General features: G+C 38.9%; 1 long non-coding RNA gene across 1 annotated transcript; it reads right to left on the bottom strand.

Moving 5' to 3' along the window:
- Positions 1-20,504: 20,504 nt before the first annotated feature.
- On the bottom strand, positions 20,505-21,336 carry LOC147606757 (uncharacterized). Its single transcript, XR_015264924.1, has 3 exons — positions 21,199-21,336; positions 21,061-21,113; positions 20,505-20,941 (listed from the first exon to the last, which is right to left on the bottom strand). It is a non-coding gene; the product is annotated as an uncharacterized LOC147606757 (long non-coding RNA).
- Positions 21,337-23,421: the final 2,085 nt, after the last annotated feature.

The raw sequence follows: 23,421 nt of genomic DNA on the forward strand, positions 1-23,421 counted from the left end.
GAGAATCCATCCAAGAAACTATATGCCTTTTTCCCTGCAACTCGTTCCAGAACATGATCCGTGATTGGAAGTGGGTAATGATCACGTATAGTTGCTGCATTTACCTTCTTGAGGTTTACACATACTCAAAGTTTTCCATTTTTCTTGGGCACCACTACAATAGGGGAGACCCATTCAGTGTGTTCAATATCATAGATAAATTCTGCCTCTAAGAGCTTGTCTATTTCTTCCTTTATCTTCCGTGCAAAATTTTCATTGTAGGTATAAGGACGTTGCTTGGAGGGCTTTGCATCCTCTCGCAATGGAATTGTATGCTGACATATGCTTGGATCAACTCCCTTGAGGTCTTTATAACTCCAAGCAAAAACATCGCGATACTCCTTTATTGTTTGTATTAATAACTTCTCCTCATCTAAGGACAAGTCTGTGGCAATCCACACATAGCGAGGCTCTTCTCGTGGCTTAGCAATATCAATCTTTTTTGCATCTTCCGGACCATCGTATGAAACCCCTGGCACGCTTGGTTTTTGCCGCATGGGCTGTTGAAGAACAATCTTCCGATCTTGAAGAGTGTACTGTATGAAATTGGGAGGAACATTGAGACCTTGTTCTTGTCCACTTGAGTCTTCACTCATTGAAGACCATGCGGTTTTGAGCTCTCCTTTGCCATCTTGCATCGGATTTTTTTGTTCAACCGTTGTCTTTGCACTTCCCACACTCTTTTTTGAATCGGTTTTAGACTTGAGTTTTGGTTTTTGTTTCTTCGTTTTTTTTACGATTTTTGCTAACAGTTGTTAGCTTTTCTCCCGCTTGGAATCCATCTGATCGTTTTATTTGGTCTTTGATACTATCTTGTGCTTGGACATAGTATAGATATCCGTTCTTTCCTGAGAAGTGAGGTGGTGGTCGAGAGTTTTCACTCTTAGACTCCTCCTTTTCTTTTTGTAGTCTCTCACGTTGTTCCCGCCCATCTTGTCTACTGATTCTCTTATGGCTCTTACAACATTTACGTTTAGGTCGGCTTCGAGGGATCTCTACTTGAACCTCCCTTCCTCTCAAGAGTAGGCGTGCCTTTCCTAACTCTTCCTCAGGGATTGTCACATCATTATTAAAATCAGAGTCCCAGCCATCTTCCTTATCAACATCATTAGCAGATTCGAGTGTTAAATCCTCCACTGAGACTTCCTCGACATGTAGAGCTGTTGTGAATGTATCCCTACAGTACAAATCATCTAGAAGGGCACGTGGTTGTACCATTCGTATAGGAATAATATCATATCCATTTGAGTCACAAAATTGAATTGGCTTCGGTAAAGCACATGTCGATAATGTTGCAAGGACATGACTCCATTCTAGTGGATCAATTAAATGCTCAGGGAAGGGTTGTGGAATGTATGCCTCATCTGATACACTTCGATTACCCCTTAAGTCTCTCAGTGTTGAAATCCGTACATGAGGCTCCACACATCCACAGATCTTCTCGCCCGTCTGACAATGTAACTCTTGAGCCCTCAGATGAAGCCGAATCAAACTCATCTATTGGAGACCTTGTTACATCACGATATGAGTGATTCCTTAGGTTGACCCTTGTGATGACAGAATCACGTCGGAGGTACAAATAATTGTATCCCCAATCTTGAATCATTTGAAATTGTCGCATGAATGGTAGACCCAATATCACTTCATAGTTTGGATGTTTTCCAAAATCCACTACTGCAAAGGTGTGCTCATATTCAATCCCACATGTGGTGACCAATATGTTCTCAAGTAGCCCAAGGGGATGTTCTAAGCTTCCATCTGCTAGCTGCAAGCGCATCCTGGTACTCCTAATAGCTGGTTTGCCCCACTTTTCCCAAATGGACCTTGTCACAATGCCCACTCCTGCACCACTATCAAGTATTGCAGTTGAAGATACTTTTCGCACTTCTAATGGGAGGGTAGCATTTCCCTGATCGTCCTCACAAAATTTTCCTACTTTGTTGATAGGAACTGGCATAACATGCTTTGTCTCAGGGTGTATAGTACACTCATGGTGACCCTTTTGTATCAATACCTGCTTTGACAAACATGTGGCAATATCATTCCACAACTCAGGTCGAATTTTTATCAAATCAAGCAATGGTAAGGTACAAGCCACTGGTGCTGAAATAGCTTGCACGATACTCATATCCTTCTCCTTTGTCAACCTTTTATGCATGGACGGTATCCTCAAGGTTTGAGAACAGTTCTCATATTCTCCCAGATATGATGGTAAGGTTTTCATTGTCTGCTTACTTCTAGGAGAAACAATTGTTTGAACTTCCTCCTGGATGCTTGGGCGTCTAAAGTTGTTTTCCGTGCCTCTGGTAAAATCCACCTCAGAGAATGGAGGCGCACTAATAGAAGACATGTTCTCATTAACTTTCTCATGAACTGCGGCCCATATCTCATTTGCCATGTCCTCATTAGCATCAATAACTTCATCATTCCATGGGAAGACAAGGCTAGGTGGTGGCAGATTACCTCCTTTCAATTGGGTGTCAATTGGTGCAGACCCTTCGATTGTGAAATGAGCTCACTTTTCATTTCCCGACTTGATGACACTTCTGGTATGGTTTCTAATGTTGGCTTAAGAGAGGTTGGGCCCCGAGGAATAGGTGGTGGTGGTCCCTCAAGTATTGACTAATGAGTTGCTGATGTACAGCTAGATTGATCTTCTCCTCACGAGGGTTTGGGTATTCTTGAAGCTTCATGGGTAGCTCAGATAAAGCTGCAATGCGACTTCTATGAGCATCAATGATGGCATCCAGAGTCTCATTCACTTTATCCAAAAAAACAGAACCCCCAGAACTATCCTCAGTCGTACTAGCCTCATCTTGTTTAGCACTAGGAGGTTGATGTTCCTCATGCACTTCTTGGGATGTAAAAGTTTGATCCCTCATGTTTTCTTTAGAGGCTTCTTGAGAACCAGTGGATGCACTTTTAGTTTGCTTGTTTCGGTTCTTTTTCCTCCTAGTGGTCTTTTTTCTATTGGGCTGTAGGGTCTTGTCCACTAGATTTGTCTTTGCATCCCTAGTTCGAGGTGTCTCATCAGTTTGTATTTCGGCGTTTCGTGTCTGTGATCTAGTCATGACTCTAAGTGGCACGACATCCTCATTCTTAGATGAAGGTGGTGATGGAACTGCCCCTACAAGGTTGAGTGAGACCTTTGGTTGAGAGGTGCCTTCCTCATGTGGTTTCAGCAGACAATCTTTTGGGAAGTGTTCTACACAACACCCTAGACAATATCTTTCAATTGGTGGAAACTGTTGTACTGTTGTATTGGATCGAGATGCTTACCTTGAGCGATGTGGACAATCACGAGCCCAATGGGGTTCTCCGCACTCATAACAGGGACCCATTGGTTTGGCCTCTACTTTCCTTGGCTGCCATTGACCTGAGGAGCCTGGAGTCCTAGGTTGGTAGCCGCCTAGCAACATCAAAGAGTTTTGTTCCCCTGTGGTGGTTGAGTCTCCAGTGCTCAGCTTGGGTATGCGGGACTTTCAAAGAGATTTTCTTTGGATGAATATGATGCGTATTCCTCTTCCACATAGCCTGGGTTTACCAAGTCTCTACACATATTTGAATTGTCGTAGTCAACAACCCTCACAGGAGCAGTCCCTGGAGCAGGAGGTTGAGCACCAAGAACAGGTCGTGCTTGCTCTTGTGCCATCGGTGGCTTACGTTCAAAATTAGTATACTGTTGATACATTTGTAGAGCCACTCCACCCCTTAGCTGCTCACGTTCCTGTCTCATTCTCACAATGCTAGTACATTCCTGTGTGGTATGGGTAAAGTTCCAAGCACAGGCTTGGCACCACTTTTTTGTGGGTTGGTTTGTGACTAGAGGAGAAAAGGTATTACATTCCTCTGTTTTATGGTTACCGCCACATGCTCCACAAAGATGAGGACCTATAGGAAGTACACTCCTCATTCTCTGCTGCTGTTGTTGTGGCTACAAGGGTGGACGATAGGTCTATCCCAATCTCCTTAGTACTAGGTTAGCTATCTGGTCTGGATTTACTAGCGCGCTAGACCCTGAACTTTGGTCATCACCCCACTGATCTCTAGGTTTCACCTCTGGGCCAGAACCATCTTGGAATTTGAAGTTATCGGTGAAATCCATAGCATCATGGCAACACTCATTGAAATTTGTATGCTTCTTCGCATAGAGATGTGTATGCAGTGTTGAATTTTTGAGTCCTTTCAAGAAGAGAGAAATTAATCGACTTTGGGCGGGCTTCTCATCCTCTGGGCAACGATTAATGTACTGCTTCATTCTATTTACACAGTCTCTAACACTCTCATTCTCGCCTTGCTTGAAAGAGTAGATGTGTGCTACCGTGTCATGTTGAATTCCCATCAAGGAAAAAGCAGCAATGAATCTCTCTTCCAAAACTCGTAAAGAAGATTTGTCTGAAGCCTCTAATGCCTGAAACCAAGCAAGGGCCTTTCCCTCGAGAGTGAGTCCAAATCCTTCAATTTGAGTATGCTTATCAGCAGCTAGAACTGCTTGCCTAAATGCTGCTACATGGTCGTATGGATCTCCCGACTTTACCAGTTTCTGAAGAGTTGATGGCCTTACTTGTCTTGAATACTCATCATAGGGCCTACGGCCTCTCACTCTCAGTGGGAATTGTTCCTCTCTTTGGAAAGATGGTCCACATGCATCAAAAATTGGTGTGGGTACCCTATTACCAGCCTCACCAAACCCCTCCAAAGATCTTGTCACCCGCATTTCAGGAGGTGCATTTATGGGAGGCCGAGTTGGCTCCCCTCTCCTCCGATTGTCATAGTGAGAAAGATGTTGGTGTGGTGTGACCTGTGGTCGCACATTTGGTGTAGGACGATATCTTGGTGCTAGAGTTGGGCTACTAGCAGTGGTCCACTTGGATGTTGAAGGTCCCTCTCTAGTGAACCCTCGTAGGGGAGGAGCAACAGTTTCTCCAAGAAAGGCTGTCTCTCCTGGTTTGGCTATATTTGTTGAGAACACTTCCATGAATAATGGTTGTCCTTTCCACGTGAGTTCCCGAATCTCTTTCCAATCTAAGGTTCGGTATTCATTGGCCCATTTATCAATTATTCGGTTCATGTGTCCTGCAAGCTTCTCAACTACCACCACAAGAGCTAGAGGAAGATCTAGCTGTGGCAATCTAGTTGTGGCATAATATCCCTCTAACGAGTCCTTATAGACCTCTTGAAGTGGGTCATCCTGTAAGACCTTTGTCACTGGAATTTGTCGTACAAACTCCCATTGGTTCTCAGCCCCCTGATCCATTTTACTCTTGCCTTTCCTATCCCTTTCCAAATTTAGATCTACAAGAAGTAAATCATCTATGGATGTCTTTGAGGACTGGGCATTGGAGGGTTCAGGCATGTCCGGCTCAATGAGCCAGTCATCTCTAGACTCCCTTGCTCTGGAAAGTTTTGATAAGTCTAAGAACTCGGTTTTAGAGAGCTCCCCTAATTTGTCTACATTTTCTGGATGGTAGGTGACTTCGTAGCGAACACCATCTCCACCCATGTACATGTTACCCTGGTCATTGACTAGAGGTGCTCTATCAAGTTCTGAGAAAATGTCTGCGATCTTAACAAGATACCGTTGTTGTGGATCCCTAAAGATCTCAGCTCCTTGAGCATTTGTGTAAACATATTGGAGTCTCACATTGAGTGTTAACCCCATGGTGTCGGCTTCAAATGGATTAAAGGATCTTGTGGGTGTCCTATTTGGGGTTACGGACTGACTATTTGTCGGCCCTAGATTATCCATGGACAATGAACTAGTTGTTCTGGAGGAAAGGGTATCGGATTGGGATTCTGAAAGGGGTTCAACAATATCTGCCAAATTTCCTACCAATTGGGTCCCACTTTCCTGCGTAGGTACTCTAGAAGGTGCCCTAGGCCCTATGGGCAGAATCTATAAGACGTCCCGACCGCAAGTGCATAAGGTCAATTTTTTTGGTTTTTTTTGTGTTTTTGTTTTGTTTTGTTGTGTTTTATTTTTTTGTTTTTTTGTTTTTTTAATATATATATATATTTTAACCTATCACTAAATGCAACTAAAATGAGTATGTGTGGTGTAACTATCTATCCTATTTTTTAATTATTTTTTTAAATGATTTTATGTTTTTACTTTTTTTTTAATTACAAAAATTATGAATCACGCTAAAAAAATACTAATTATGCACAAAGTTACAAAAATTAAAAAAATGCAAGTTACACTAATTATGCAAAAAATTAAAAAAAATAAAGAATTACAAAATATGCAAAAAAGTAGACTCCTAAAAAACACTTAATTTATAGAAATTTATTTATTTATTTTTTTAATTTCTATTTCTTTTTTTTAAAAATTTTCTTTTGCTTTCTTCTCCTTTTGTTGTTTTTTTTAAAACTAATAAATTTCGTGCCAATTACAAAAAATATGAATCTACTAATTATGCACGCAATTATAAAAATTCTAAAAAAATAATAAAAAAATGCAAGCTACTTTAATTATGCAAAATTTTACAGAAATTTAAATAATGAACAATGGATTCAAAATACAAAAATAAAAATTGTTTTTTTCTTTTTTTTTAAAAAATTATTTAATGGTTTTTTTCTTTTTTCTCTTTTTTTTCTTTCTTTTTCTTTTTTTTCTTTTTCTTTTTTTTTTTAAAAAAAAAGGAGAAATATTTTTTTTGGTTGTTTTTTTATATTTATTATTATTATTATTTATTTAAAAATACAAAACACATGAAAAATTAATAAAAAAAATAAAAAATAAAAAAAAATTAAAAATGCACCAACCTTATTCGCCGCCTCGCCGCCTCCCGGATTCTGCGCCTCACCGCTCTCGCCTCGTCTTCAATGCTGCCAGCTCTGCACGTCTTCTTCTTCACCATAGCTTTTTCGCCGTCTGCTCCTTCTACCAGCCGCCTCCACTGCAGCGCTCGATGCCGACAACGCCCTCCACGCAGAGCTCGATGCAGTGCCCCTCGATGCAGCGCTCCGCCTTCTTCTACGGCCGCCACCCTTTTCCTCGCTTGCGCCCACCTTTACTGCCGACGCCGACGCTCCTTCGCCTTTTACTCCTACTGCCAACGCCGCCCACTGTGCCTTCTACAGCTACTGCACAGCGCTCTGCCGCCACCCACTGTGCTCTCTGTCGCCTTCAACTCCAACAGCACTCCGTCGCCTTCCACTCCAACAGCACTCCGTCGCCTTCCACTCCAACTGGCCGCCTTCTCTGCGTTTTTTTTAAACAGCCACGTCAGCCTCTTCCTTCTTCCGCCAAAGGGCAGCGCCCTTACCTCTTCGACTTTTGCTTCTCCTGCAGAGCTCGATGCAGTGCCCCTCGATGCAGCGCTCCGCCTTCTTCTACGGCCGCCACCCTTTTCCTTGCTTGCGCCCACCTTTATTGCCGACGCCGACGCTCCTTCGCCTTTTACTCCTACTGCCAACGTCGCCCACTGTGCCTTCTACAGCTACTGCACAGCGCTCTGCTAGGTAATGAGACAATGACATCAATTTTATCCATATCTGTTGAAATCCCATTGCGAGAAACAATATGGCCCAAAATGTTCCCTTGTCTTACCATGAATTTGCACTTGTCAGGATTCAAGCATATACGATAAAGTTGACACTTTTGAAACACAAGTCTGAGGTGTTCTATATGATCATCACGCTCTTGTGAGTGAACACATAAATCATCCATGAAAATCTCAAGAAATTGCCTAAGGTACTCCTTGAATACATGACTCATTAACCGCTGAAAGGTTGCTGGTGCATTTGTTAGACCAAATGGCATAACACGATAGGCAAAGATGCCATCTTCAGTAGCAAAGGCTGTCTTGTGTTGATCCTTTGGATCAATTGACACTTGATTGTACCCGGAGAATCCATCCAAGAAACTATATGCCTTTTTCCCTGCAACTCGTTCCAGAACATGATCCGTGATTGGAAGTGGGTAATGATCACGTACAGTTGCTGCATTTACCTTCTTGAGGTTTACACATACTCGAAGTTTTTCATTTTTCTTGGGCACCACTACAATAGGGGAGACCCATTCAGTGTGTTCAATCTCATAGATAAATTCTGCCTCTAAGAGCTTGTCTATTTCTTCCTTTATCTTCCGTGCAAAATTTTCATTGTAGGTATAAGGACGTTGCTTGGAGGGCTTTGCATCCTCTCGCAATGGAATTGTATGCTGACATATGCTTGGATCAACTCCCTTGAGGTCTTTATAACTCCAAGCAAAAATATCGCGATACTCCTTTATTGTTTGTATTAATAACTTCTCCTCATCTAAGGACAAGTCTGTGGCAATCCACACATAGCGAGGCTCTTCTCGTGGCTTAGCAATATCAATCTTTTTTGCATCTTCCGGACCATCGTATGAAACCCCTGGCACGCTTGGTTTTTGTCGCATGGGCTGTTGAAGAACAATCTTCCGATCTTGAAGAGTGTACTGTGTGAAATTGGGAGGAACATTGAGACCTTGTTCTTGTCCACTTGAGTCTTCACTCATTGAAGACCATGCGGTTTTGAGCTCTCCTTTGCCATCTTGCATCGGATTTTTTTGTTCAACCGTTGTCTTTGCACTTCCCACACTCTTTTTTGAATCGGTTTTAGACTTGAGTTTTGGTTTTCGTTTCTTTGTTTTTTTACGATTTTTGCTAACAATTGTTAGCTTTTCTCCCGCTTGGAATCTATCTGATCATTTTATTTGGTCTTTGATACTATCTTGTGCTTGGACATAGTATAGATATCCGTTCTTTCCTGAGAAGTGAGGTGGTGGTCGAGAGTTTTCACTCTTAGACTCCTCCTTTTCTTTTTGTAGTCTCTCACGTTGTTCCCGCCCATCTTGTCTACTGATTCTCTTATGGCTCTTACAACATTTACGTTTAGGTCGGCTTCGAGGGATCTCTACTTGAACCTCCCTTCCTCTCAAGAGTAGGCGTGCCTTTCCTAACTCTTCCTCAGGGATTGTCACATCATTATTAAAATCAGAGTCCCAGCCATCTTCCTTATCAGCATCATTAGCAGATTCGAGTGTTAAATCCTCCACTGAGACTTCCTCGACATGCAGAGCTGTTGTGGATGTATCCCTATAGTACAAATCATCTAGAAGGGCACGTGGTTGTACCATTCGTATAGGAATAATATCATATCCATCTGAGTCACAAAATTGAATTGGCTTCGGTAAAGCTCATCTGATACACTTCGATTACCCTTAAGTCTCTCAGTGTTGAAATCCCTACATGAGGCTCCACACATCCACAGATCTTCTCGCCCGTCTGACAATGTAACTCTTGAGCCCTCAGATGAAGCCGAATCAAACTCATCTATTGGAGACCTTGTTACATCACGATATGAGTGATTCCTTAGGTTGACCCTTGTGATGACAGAATCATGTCGGAGGTACAAATAATTGTATCCCCAATCTTGAATCATTTGAAATTGTCGCATGAATGGTCTACCCAATATCACTTCATAGTTTGGATGTTTTCCAAAATCCACTACTGCAAAGGTGTGCTCATATTCAATCCCACATGTGGTGACCAATATGTTCTCAAGTAGCCCAAGGGGATGTTCTAAGCTTCCATCTGCTAGCCATTAGTGAGTACTAAAATAGGTGAGTAAAGACTAGTCAAAGTTAGACTTAAGTGGTAGATAGTGCTATGCAAAGGCAAGTGTGCTTTGTACACCACCGGTTATGATCTCAGTCTCAATGTCCTACAAGTATTTAAGTTATTCCTAAGTGGCAAACCTACTCCTAATTATGAGCAAAGGTGATTGGAACTCTCTTTTTTTTTTTCTTTTTTTTTCTTTTTCTTTTTTGATGTGTGTGTAGAAGGTGATAAAGATTAAGGTTCCATCCCAAAGAGACCCAAGCAATGGCCAAGAGACCTTCGCCAAGAGAATCTAAAGACCGCTAAGTATCTCAAAGGCGACAGACCCTTTTTCTTTCTTTTATGACCTAAGGAGTACCCCATGAAGATGAGGGCATCGGTCTCGAGGGCCCAAAGTGTACCCCATAGTCCTACCAACATCTATCAAGGCGATAGATTCCTCAAAGGTCTTTTTCTGAAGCTTTTAGACATTAGTGTTCACCCCATGGAAACCATGGCATCGGCCCCAAGGTGTTAAGACAACCCCAGGTCCTACCAAGCATTCCACATGGCTATAGACACATCATGTCTCAATTTACTTTGTATATATATATATATATTTTTATGGTATATTTTCATAAATTTTTTTATTAATCCTAGCACCTAGCTCATATCTAAGAGGTAGCTACCACTAGGGATAACTAATATACCTTGAAAGCATAAGAACTTGGCATATTCCATTGGTATATATCCTACACTGTCTTTAGATAGAAATATCTTTTACTAAGTCTTCTAAGAGTCTAGAATTCACTCACCATATTTTAACAACTAATCAAAAACTTAAACCAGCCAACATTGTGTGAACATGTAAACCATATATTCAAAAGATAAAAGCACTTAAAGAAATAAAGATTAAGATTTGAATACACCTGTTGTAGTGCCCTGTTGATGTTGTTCGTTTGCATTGATGCATTGCTGATTTTGTGCAGATTGCTCCTCCTTGATCTTTGTAGGCGTAGCATGTCTCCCCCCTTCCTAATTTGTGTGCACGGTAGGTGGTCTATTGGGGTGTGTTTGATGCTCTTTTTTTAGTGGAGATCGCTGCAAAATTTTTATTAACAAACAAGAAAAGAAAAGAAAAGAATAAAATTTGCCATTGGTGCCAATCACCGAATATAGCTGAGGGGAAAAACCCAATGGGAGAAAAGTGCCCTGGCTTGTCGATCTTATTGTGGAGTCACTGAGCTTACCCTTGCGCTGGTGGTGCATCCGTGTCCTCGTCTGCTGGAAAGATGGTATCAATTTCCTCAGGATGCAGAGACAACCCCTCACAAAAACCGGCCTCTGGAGAAGGTGGTAGAGGAAGGAGTGCTTCCTCACTAAAATATGGCATTGGTTCTATGGGAAGGTTAAGGAGACAATTTTGATTTTGGAACTGTGCAATATAGGTACTCATATTGATCCAATATTGACATGTTGAGGCTTGGGGAAGGAGGGCTTGCAAGATCGGTGGTTGCAAGTCATTTAAGCTTGTATCCCTTCATTGTTGTGCTTGAACCTCCTCAGGTAATCTACGTTTATTTGGTCCTCTCTCTGGTATTCTCACATTAAGAAGATTATGGCGTTGGGGTGTAATTCCCACAATTTGCTTCATTAAGCCCGTGCCATATCGTCTAAAGTAAGAGTGGCATATCCAACAAATATGTGAGGCTTCTCCTAATACGAGCCGTGCACACTCTTGACAATGTGGAAATGGGTGATGCTGTTGATAGAATAACGTGACAAAGTGATGCCCATAGCAATTTTCACCTAAGGGAGCATAGAAGTACCTATAATGTGTTTGAAACGGAGGAGCACTATAACCCCCGCGATGATCAGGTCGAGTACTATCAGGGTCAATGCATGGTGGACATGTATCTCGCCAAATATCCATCAGGAGTTATCTGGACGTAGAACAATGAAATTTAGAACACTCATATCCATCATTACAATTCCAATAAAAAACAAGATTATCTCAAAAAGAACACATCTTCTAAAGGCATAAGGAACTACATTATTCAAACATTGATTTACCAAAGAGCTTCAATTGTAGTGTTAATGCCTTATCTTTAGTTTTTGGTATGTCCTTCTTAGGTGGGGATTTTAGCAATTGTCTTGGAATTTGAGCAAGATAAGAGGATTTAGGCATTGAAATGCTAGAATCTATGCTCAAATGAGGTACACAAGTTGATGGTGGAATTGGGTAATAAGGAGAAATTGGGACAACCGGTGTTTCAATACATGTTTTAGGAAGATCAACACCAGTAGATTTGTAGGTGCTATCACAACCACCTATCCTATCTTGAAGAGTTTGTGTTGATTTCTTTTGCACCCACTGATATGGAAAATTAAGTTGGCCTTCTTTGAGCAGCAACTAGAGCAAGATAAGAGGATTTAGGCATTGAAATGCTAGAATTTATGCTCAAATGAGGTACACAAGTTGATGGTGGAATTGGGTAATAAGGAGAAATTGGGACAACCGGTGTTTCAATACATGTTTTAGGAAGATCAACACCAGTAGATTTGTAGGTGCTATCACAACCACCTATCCTATCTTGAAGAGTTTGTGTTGATTTCTTTTGCACCCACTGATATGGAAAATTAAGTTGGCCTTCTTTGAGCAGCAACTAGAGTAGTTGGAACATGCCAGCCATGGCCCTCACTTGAGTACTCATCAATTATCCACATCATTTGTTTTGGAGCTTCAAGAGCAGATTTTGAGAGTGGGTTGTGTAAGGTAGAAACATTACCCCTTTGACAAGATAAAGCTCGTGGAGTAGCAGATCCCAAGATGCAATCAGAATCAATTTGCAACTTGTATTGTCTATTCTTCCAATCTAATGAGCAATTGGTAGCACTTAACCACAATCTACCGAGAACAACCTCTACTACTGCCTTGGACTTACGTGCCACATAAAAGGGCACTGACATCTGGTGATCCTGAATGGTCATCATAATGACACATTTTTCCTCTATAGGGTTATCTTCTCCCGAGAAGCTTCGTAGGTCCACAGGAATTTGCACAAGTGGTGGTTGACCCAAGGCTATCCAGGTGTCAAACGAGAGAACATTATAATCTGCACCAGAGTCAATTAAGGCAGAGACAAAGTAGGTAGTCTCATGAAGATGGAGGCACACTTGAATATTGAATGGATCGACATATGGTTCATCAGTAGCCAACTGTATGGCCAACATAGAAGCTTTGCGACGCTCCTTGGCTTTTGCAACTCTAGCTTTAGCCTCCTCTTGAGCCTGACGTTTAAGTAGGTCAAGTGCTTCTTTCCGTGTTTGTGCAGCATGCATCTGTTGAAGCATGGCTTCAGTTAATGGTTCATTGTATTTCTTGAGACGACTTCCATTAATGAAGTTAGGCATTTGCTCACCTTCTAGTGTCTCTAAACGCACTGCACCACTTGGAGTTAGCTCATTAATTACAAATGGTCCTAGGCCACGTTTCTTGAGCTTTCTCTTATGCTTCTTAAGTGTGTACAAGAGCACCAGGTCTCCTTTTTTGAATCGGCCAGTTGTTACATTTCTATCATACCATTGCTTTTGTCTCTTCTTCTCAGCATACATCCCCATTATCGCCAATAAGCGGGTCTCATCAAGCTTTTCCAATTCGTCAACGCGTTGTGAAAGCTCATGACCAGTCCAATCCAGTTGTTTAGCTACTCGTAGAGTAGGTACAAGAAATTCAATGGGAAGAATTGCATCTAATCCAAAAGCAAGTTCAAATGGGGTTGTGCCCACAGATGTTTTATAGGCTGTCCTATATGCCCAAAGAACTGAGTGCAACTTTTGCTCCCAATCAGTCCTATGTCCCTCAACAATCTTTGTGAGTGCTGTGCAGAGAATCTTGTTAGTACTCTCAGCTTGTCCATTGGTCTGGGGATGATAGGGTGCAGAACGCTTATGAATTACCATAAATTCTTGAAGCAAAAATTCTATGACTTCATTTACAAAGTGTACACCTTGATCACTAACGATCTCAATAGGTAAGCCATAGCGTGTAAACACGTACTCATACAAGAACTTGGCTGTGGTTCTGGCATCATTTTTGACTGTTGCCTTTGCCTCAACCCATTTGGTCAAATAGTCGGTTGCGACTGTAATATATTCTGCATGCGTGTGACGAGCTGGAGGTTTAATGACAATCGTCACAACGTTTCACATATTCTTCGGCATCCATTTGTAAGGTTGGCCACCAAAGCCCAGACCACCTAATCAACTTAGCTGTGGTATTGCCCGAAAAGTGTCCACCCCCAACACCTGCATGTGCATGAGTTAAGATTTTCAGATAGTCAGCTTCACATACACACATGCGTAAGTTGCCATCCTTGCCCCTCTTGTAGAGTTGGCCCTCTATCAGCATATAGTTTGCCGCTTCAATTTTAATAGCATGCTTTCGATGTTTAGGAATTTTTTGATCCAAATGACCATGCTGAAGATAGTCCACAATATACTTACTCCAACTTGGTGTAGTTGAAATTTGGAATAATGTGACATTATGAATTGGCTTCTGAATTTTACATGAAGCACAGTTACGAACAAATGTTTCAGCATCCGCATGCATGGTAGGTCACCATTGCCCATCCTGAGAGATACGTCGCACACAAGTAGTAGCTGATGCATGGAATCCATCGATACCTGCATGTGCCCATTCCAAGATTTCCTCATATTGGTCGGGGTTAGGTATAAGCCGCAACACTCCATCATTACCCTGACGATATAATCTCCCTGAGATTAACGTGAATGGTCGCCATAGGTCCACATTAGGACCCGCTAGTTGTATCTGCCCACTTGTCAAAATTTCTAAAATGGATTCAGACCATCTAGGAGCTGTCTCTACAAGGAAAAGTGTTGAATCTAACATATCATCATCCACACCCACAGGAGCTTCGCCAGAGGTGATTCGAGACAAATGATCTGCCCTTAGATGAGTTGTTCCTTTTCGAACTGCAACTTCAAAATCAAACTCAAGAAGGATGATAAACCACCTTACAATCCTTCCAGTTGCACAAGGCTTATTTACCAAATATAGCAATGCTTGATGGTCCACAAAAAATATGAATTTGTTTGCCAAAAGGTAATGGCGAAACTTTTTCACTGCATATATCATGGACAAACCTTCTCTTTCTGTTGTGGTGTAATTCTTCTCAGCATTGTTCAACTGTCGACTAGCATATGAGATCGGGAAATCCTTATTATGTTCTCCCGATTGAGCCAAAATACATCCAATTGCAAAGTTTGAAGCATCAATATGGACATGAAAGATTTGGTTCCAATCTGGTATCCATAAGATGGGTGCAGTCTCACTAATGCTTGCTTCAACTTTTCAAAGGATTCCTCACACTCATCAGTCCAATTATTTTAGCCTCTATGCGCTAACCGGGTTGCATTCATGGATTGACAAAGTGTGTGGGTTGGAGTGTAGCCTCCGCTATGCTATGATGTCCGAAACATTGATGAGAATAACTCTTTTGAAACAAAAATAAATTTCTTTATGCATCTTCCTATGCATAAAATGAAAATTGATGAGAATAACTCTTTTGAAACAAAAATAAATTTCTTTATGCATCTTCCTATGCATAAAATGAAAATTGATGAGAATAACTCTTTTGAAATAAAAATAAATTTCTTATGCATCTTCCTATTCATGAAATGAAAATTGATGAAAATAACTCTTTTGAAATAAAAATAAATTTCTTTATGCATCTTCCTATGCATGAAATGAAAATTGAAAAAAAAACTACATTTCTTTATACATCTTCCTATGCATAAAATAAAAATTGATGAAAATAACTCTTTTGAAATAAAAATAAATTTCTTTATGCATCTTCCAATGCATAAAATGAAAATTGATGAAAATAACTCTTTTGAAATAAAAATAAATTTCTTTATGCATCTTTCTATGCATAAAATAAAAATTGATGAAAATAACTCTTTTGAAATAAAAATAAATTGCTTTATGCATCTTCCTATGCATAAAATCAAAATTACACTTTTAGAAAACACAAAACTTATTTCACCAAATTTTAGAAAAATTTTGCCATAACCTCCTTTGTATGGCTGATCATTTTTCAAAATTTTCTAACTTAAAATTACTTAAAAGTTATCTCCAATTGGTTTTAAGCACTCTAAACTAATCAAATTCACTTTTAAAAGAGAAACAATATGAAAAGTTTAGTTCCCACTATTAGATCACTTAACTAGGATAAATAAGGGCTGATTTTAAGAATGAGAGAGGGGGAAAGCCTTTCCAGCGAGGCATAGCATCAGAGTTTTAAATTTAAACAAAATAAGATTAAAAAAACCATTAAAAGAATAAAGAAAAGGCAACTCAATTATGGACTAATTAGAGAGATTAAGGAAAGAATTCAGAGACTTGGTTGAAAGTTTTCATACAAAGGATGTTTGTGACATTGCAAGAGCATTGGCAACACCATTCCTTTGAATTGTGCACCAAATCAAGTGTTTCTTGGAGGTATTTTTCTTGAATATGCTTTGAAATGACCATAATTAGTGATTATTAAGAGTTTCAACATGCAATTAAGGGAATTTTGATTATATAAGTTGTGTTACATCATAATGTGTTAATTTCATTAATTTCTTAAATTAAGATAAAATAAATAATTATTTATTATGAGAGAGTCCATTAAAGAATTTATCTTAGTGGTGATTATCAGAGGAGTATTTTATCATTTCTTACTCATATAAAATTTTTAAGTATATTTTGATTTATTTTAGGAATTATTGGGTATTTTTATGAGCAAAAAATTGAATAAATGTTTTTAATAAATAGCAAATTATTTTTCCTTACTTCCAAAAAGTAAGGGTAGTTTTTTAGGGTTTTTATGGAATTGCAAGGGAGTGAGAAATCATCAAAAAGTATTTTAAATAAAAAATAAGTAATTTTTTTGGGGTCTTTGTTTTGGAAAATTAATATCCTAAAACATATAGTGAATTTTAAGAAAGTTTAAAAGTAAACTTAGACTTATTTATTTTTTAATATCTCTGTGTTAAAGATTTTAAACATGTAATGTATATTTTTAATAGTTGTAGTGTAAAATGACTATACTTGTTTGTTTATTTGAAGTTTAATAAGTAGAGTTAGGTAATTAATTTCCATATAATTTCTTAAAGTAATATACTATTTTTAATGAGTTATTGTGGTATTTAAATTTTTATATTGTTTACATTTCATTTGTAGATACATGGTTAGTAAAATGGAGCCAATTTTTTTGTTGCATAACAAGTAACATTAATGACATCTCCTTTTAGTAACTAATCTCACAAAAAAAAACATGCCATTTATTTCTTGTACATCGAAGCTAGAACAAGTTTGGGTTACGACAAACTAGTCCATAACCGCATGCAAAGTTAGAGATAAGCACATTTTAGCATATTTAAACTAGGTGAGAACATACATAGAGTCTAACATATTGGAGAATCAAACAAAAAAAAATATAGCTAGTAAGACCCATCCATCTTTAAGGTGTATTAATATGGGTGCCCAATTTTGGGCGCTATTAATTAATTACTTCAAGAAAGGTAACCTTACATATGGAACAAGACCTCAGAGCAAGTTTTTTTTTTTTAAAATGGAGTATCGCGATTGTTTGAAGCACCGACTTTCTGGAGTATCGGGATTGTTCAATGAAGGGTTTAAAGTGAGCTCTGCCCCGCATTGAAGCTACGGCAAAGAGAGAGAGAGAGAGAGAGAGAGAGAGAGAGAGAGAGAGAGAGAGAGAGAGAGAGAGAGAGAGAGAGAGAGAGAGAGAGAGAGAGAGAGAGAGAGCTGTATGTAAGACGGATCCCCGTCTTACTCTCGAAAACTCCATTCTCTATGTTTTTAAAAAGAACGTTGAGATTTTCACTTTGGATTAGTGAACATGCATGGTGTTTTTGGATAAGAAAAATTCACAAAGAATCTTGTCCCTCATAAAAATACATGCCAAATGTGGCTAATATTATCCTACCTTAGAATAGTTACATTCTTCTTTAATCCTTTTTCATGTGCAATCTAGTTTGTGTGCTTTTAGAAATAATAAGAGACCACATAATTTAGAAACTAAAGTTGCATCCACAAGCTTTGCATATATTAGCCTAAAATGTTCAATAACATGTAGATTATTAAAATATTGTTTACACCTTGAGAAACATGGAGTAGATCATATACATTCGTGGGAGACTCAAAGTTTGAACATGTAAAGTATTGGAGATGATAGATATAGAAAATTTATCAATGAAATATTATCTGAGGATATTAACCTTTAAATATAAGAAAATGTTAGATATCAATGCTCCATCCTCATATTGTATTGTCTAGGCACCAGCTAGCTCATGCTTGTGTACGACCCCCATTATGAGTGGTTGAGTAGCACGGATGCCCAATATCTCTGTATTCACACAAGAAGGTGGCCTAGGAGGCCAAATGGTCTAGAGATACCTTGGATTAGATTTGTCACACTACTAAATAGACTACATGCTACATTGGACCATTATCTCATAATGGTTCACACATAGAGTTGGTAGAGTTTACTCTTGGACACCTTGTCCTATCATTACGAGGTCCGAATGGGGCCCAAGATGAGCCCAAATGGCCATGGAAGGTGGTGTAATTTATACAAAATTATTAATTCATCTTAATGAGGCGAGTCTACACCTACAAACGACGCTGGCACTGACACTATGACCATGGACTTTCACAATCATGTTATGGCTGCCCTACATATACATTCCTATATAGATACACGTCTAGCCCCTTCTTGACCCACTAGATTACTCTCCGTAAGCATAGGTTACTAGCCAGCCAAGTATTAGGTTGTTATGCTACTAAAAAGGTAATTTATATGTTATCCACTTACATTTAAGCTCACTTATTTGTAGTCTAATGCAGTCGATATATCACCTCTAAGCTTATTGAATAGATACTTATGTTTTAGTTCTTTATAGGATAATTTTTATATTAGAAGAGTGGATAATTCCCCTTTCAAATTGTAGCTTCTAAGGACTTTCCACATGCTCCCTACTATTAAAGCCAAAGGTAACTCCTCCTTAATATAAAGAGAAGGATAGCAGAAAGATCAAGGGCTCCCTCTCCACTATAGCCACCTACCTTGTGGATCACCACTCCTAGCTAACCTTAAAGTATATCCTAAAAAGAACTAATCACGTTTATCTCCCTTAACCAATACTCAAAACTATTTCACATTCATTGGGTAGAATTGAACCCACAACCTCCCATTGAGTGCATGGGGTGGCTACAACTTGGGCTAAAGATACAACTCCTGTATCACTTAGGATTGTTGATATAAGTTATTGGTCTTGCTCTCTCCAAGGCTAGAGTGGGGAGTGGGTGTTAAAAAAAAAAGTTTTTCACATGTGCACTGTTGGTTTATGCCCAATGATGATCACAAATTGATTCCTTTTTAATTAGCAATAAAAAAAAGATAAAAGATAACGAGATGTTTGGCCAAGGAAAAGTCAACTCTGTCTTTCTAAATGTTTACGCTTGAACCATTTAGTCATAATTTTGAAAGGTAATTACTAATAATGACGGTCACTCACACGGAAAGTAGGGACACGATTTGAAAATTGATAAAAAATAAACTGTGTGTTGTAGCATGCGCCCCCTGAAGTTATAAAATGGATGCAGGAGACGAGAACAAATTCATGCTTTGCATTATTTTAATATTTGGATAACATTTTACGTGCTTTTTATTATTGAATATAAAATGCGTAGTTAATATATATATCCCGTGAGGCATGATGGATGTTCTCTCTGCTTTAGATTTAAGAGCGCCTCATGAGTGGGAGCGTGCGATGGTGAATCTTTAGTGATGATGATTCTTTGGACTGCGACATCGACATGTGTGTGACAGAGAGTGTGCGCGAGAGAGAGAGAGAGAGAGAGAGGGGGGGAGAGAGACTTGCAGCTGGCAAAGAACCCTACTCTCTCTCTCTCTCTCTCTCTCTCTCTCTCTGTCTCACACACTCTGCATCTCGCAAGAACACTTCTCTGATCTCTCTCTCACACACACACACACACACACATGCACGCCCACATATCTTACACAGACACTCTCTCTCACACACGTGCACGCACACATATCTTACACACGGCCACCCGCGCGCGCTCGTTTCTCTCTGCACCTTTCCTCTACCCGCACTTATTTTACACACTGTACGCAGCTACGCACGCACCCCTGTGTGTGTCTGAGAGAGAGCGCGAGTGTGCGCGAAAGAGAGAGAGAGAGAGAGAGGCGGGGAGAGATGCTTGCAGCTGGCAAAGAACGCTACTCTCTCTCTCTCTCTCTCTCTTCTGCAGCTGGTAAGAACGTTACTCTCTCTCTCTCTCTCTCTCTCTCTCTCACAGTACAAGCACAACCCAACCTTAGATGCGCAGCTCCTACTGTTTCATCAATCAGCTCCCACACGTCAATATCCCTTCCGCACGGGTGGTTAGTCGATGTTTTGGATTAGTCCTTTTTGAGCAAGCGATTAGCGTGCTAATTACATGGCTTGGGTACTATGATAATTAGCGATGGCAATGACTGGAAATGAGCTGCATTTTCTGGAATATGATGATGGCGCGCGCGCACTCGTCTCTCTCTCTCTCTCTCCCCCTTCTCTCTCTCTCACACTCTCACACACACATATTTTACAGCCACAGACGTCCGCGAGCACGCTTCTAGCAATACATCGATCCTTCAACCCACTGCGGCCTCCAACGTTCTTTTTAGCTGCAGGTGGCCTTTGTGTGCATTCAGCTGAGGCGGAACATAAATTTGCGTGGTACGCGCGCGAGAGAGAATCATGCATAAGAATGAATATATTACAATGAACACTGTGGTTACAGAGCGTTTCGACCTGTCTAATCTAAATAACTATATAATAACCAAAATAACTAGTAGCTCTACCATGCCCAAGGCTTAGAGATTATACTCTATTATATAAAATGATAATTATTAACGAAACGCTAGCGGTTTACATCACTGTGGTGGAGCTATTCTCAAAAGTGCCTTCCACAAATAACTTAAGGCAAACTTCTTATGAACAAGCCACCTAGGTCTTTATGAAAGTGGAACTTACTAGGGAGCATCAGATAAGGGGGAACTTTGAGGTGGGCTTGGAGGTGGTGTAGGGATTGGAGAGCTCTCACCTAGAGGAGGCCTCTTGCCTTTGCGCTTTGGGTCATGCTGAGTATTAGGCCCATCTGGAACATAATCCGCAAAGAAGCCGAGCTTTCTAGAATTCATTGTACTTGTACTAGAGAACCCTTCATTCTTCATCTACATGAAAGTCCCCAAATGGTTTGTTATGAAATTCATCTACTTGATTCAAGACTAAAGACCAAAATCAAGCTAAACGAGCAATTATTGGTATAACGAAAGGCATAAGATGTGCATACTTGGTCTTCATAAGCTTTTACATCCCAAACTTGTACGAATACTTTAGATATTGCTGGCAAAACAAGAGGTTGTGTGTGAGAGAGAGAGAGATGCATGCAAGTGCACGTGCACACACACAAATAGGGAACTTCACTTACAATCTATTGCAGGTTGGAGCTCCTTTGCTGTTGTGACATCGTTTACTATCAATATGAGAAAAACTGATAATAAGAAAGATATGATCATAAGACTAAAGTGCCTCATCTTGTGCTCTCTATGCATAATGAGAAAAAAACTTGTCAAATGCAATCTGAAATGCAAGAAGTTCACTACATGATTTATATTTATATGTGTGCCTGTATTAAAATATACAATTTAAAGATTTTGATAATCATTTTCTCACAATCTAAATCAAAACTTTTGATATGTTTTAATATAGTTATCTACAAAATTCATCCAACAAAAGTGTAGGTAGAACCACCGAGACACCTTGCCATATTTTCGATGTGCATTTCCTTCCGCAGAGATTTTACCATACATTATTTTGCACAAAGTGTTGACAAGAACCCATCCAAAAAGTATGCAAATCTTTTGTTGTGTTTAATTACATAGGTAACACCACCAAGGCACCTATCCATATTATAGATGTGAGTTTCCTTACATCAAGATTATAGCGTATGTTTTTGTTATAAAGTGTTGACAAGAACTCACTCAAAAAAGGCATACAAATCTATGTCGCATTTAATTGCTTCCCCATGCAGAACAAACTCAATCAGTGTGATTGAGAATATAGCATTTAATTCTCAATCAGTGTGATTGAGAATATAGCATTTAAAAATTATCCACTTTCATTTTTGATATCTTTTCTATAAAAATTGTGGCAATGTGGGTAACACCTTCTTGAATTGATGACCACCAATGTGGAGTTGTAACTCCAATTTAATTTAAAGTTGTTTTTTGGCCTCAAGTTGTCACCTCATAAATTCTTTTCATATAAAGTGGGGAGAAAAAAAAACAACTCCATATGTTGTACAAATGAGTGCCTCTAGAAAAAGTAAAAATTATGTTGTCAAAGTATGGTAAAAGTTTGAATGAAAATGAATTTTTATTAAAATGTGATGTTGCCTTATTCCCTTATAAGTATAAGATAATTCTTGATAATACATTTTTATAAAAAAGCTAGTGATATATTTTAGAAGTTAAAAAAGTTATGATTTTTTGGGAAAATATTCAAGAAAACTTCTATCATCATTTATCTAAGATATCATACATTTTAATTTTTAACTATTGCAAATCTCTCTATTTGTGTGTGTGTTTGTGTGTGTGTGTGTGTGTGTGTGTGTGTGTATGTGTGTGTGTGTGTGTGTGTGTGTGTGTTTGTGCACTTATTTTACATGTAAATTGATTGTTTTAAAATTCAATATCAATAATTTCTAAGTAACAACACATTTCAACACCTCATCTAACAAGTCATTTATTTTGGGTGACACAGATATGTGGACCTATAATATAATAAGTGACCAAAATGCTCACACAATAAATCATGAAAGACATTCCATGCATTAAAGTGATAAAATATTTGGCAAACTAAATGACAATATATATGATGTCAAAATGGCCATATATATTTTATTATAAATTTTTATCTTTATCTAAAACTCATAAAATAAAGGCTTAAATCAAATGGACATAATTATAAAGAAAATGTAGCGTTTAAAACACTACTGCTAGGGTTTTGAATAATTTTATCTGAAGATTGCCTTTTTCTTTTTTGGTTTACTTGAAATTGATAAGGCTATGCCTATAGGACTTTTGATTTTATTAAATAATAAATATAGGAAGCTTTAAAACATAAAAATGTGAAATACATGCATGTGACTAGTTCCTTATGTACTCATTAAAGGTGACCTCACGTTTTAAAATACTAGAAATGTAATTTTTTGTATTTTCTTATAAAAATATTATGATAAAATCAATAATTTATAACACTTTGTAATTCACAAATGGAAATTTTTCTTAATAAGAAAACCCCTTTGACATTATTACTAGTTTTTTTAAATTTAACATTATATATATATAAAATTATCCTTCTATGTCCACACAACTATATTTGACTCAAAAACATCTTTCACCCAATGACATCCTACTATTTAGTAATCCATATGAAAGAGTTGGTTAGTAACCAAAAAATTCTTAACTCTAAAATTATAGATTTCCATGCATTTATTTGCCTTCTAGTTGCCATCTCATATGGAGCACTACACATAACCACACTAGGGTTGCAACTTAGGAGGGTTGGGGCCACTTACCTTAAATTGTTCTTACGTTATTGTTGCCAACTCCTTAGATACCTTTGCCACTACATCTTGTTTCTTTCCATG

This window comes from Cibotium barometz, chromosome 57 (genome assembly GCF_041138505.1).
Source record: "Cibotium barometz isolate CiBa-2024 chromosome 57, ASM4113850v1, whole genome shotgun sequence".
Taxonomy (NCBI): domain Eukaryota; kingdom Viridiplantae; phylum Streptophyta; class Polypodiopsida; order Cyatheales; family Cibotiaceae; genus Cibotium; species Cibotium barometz.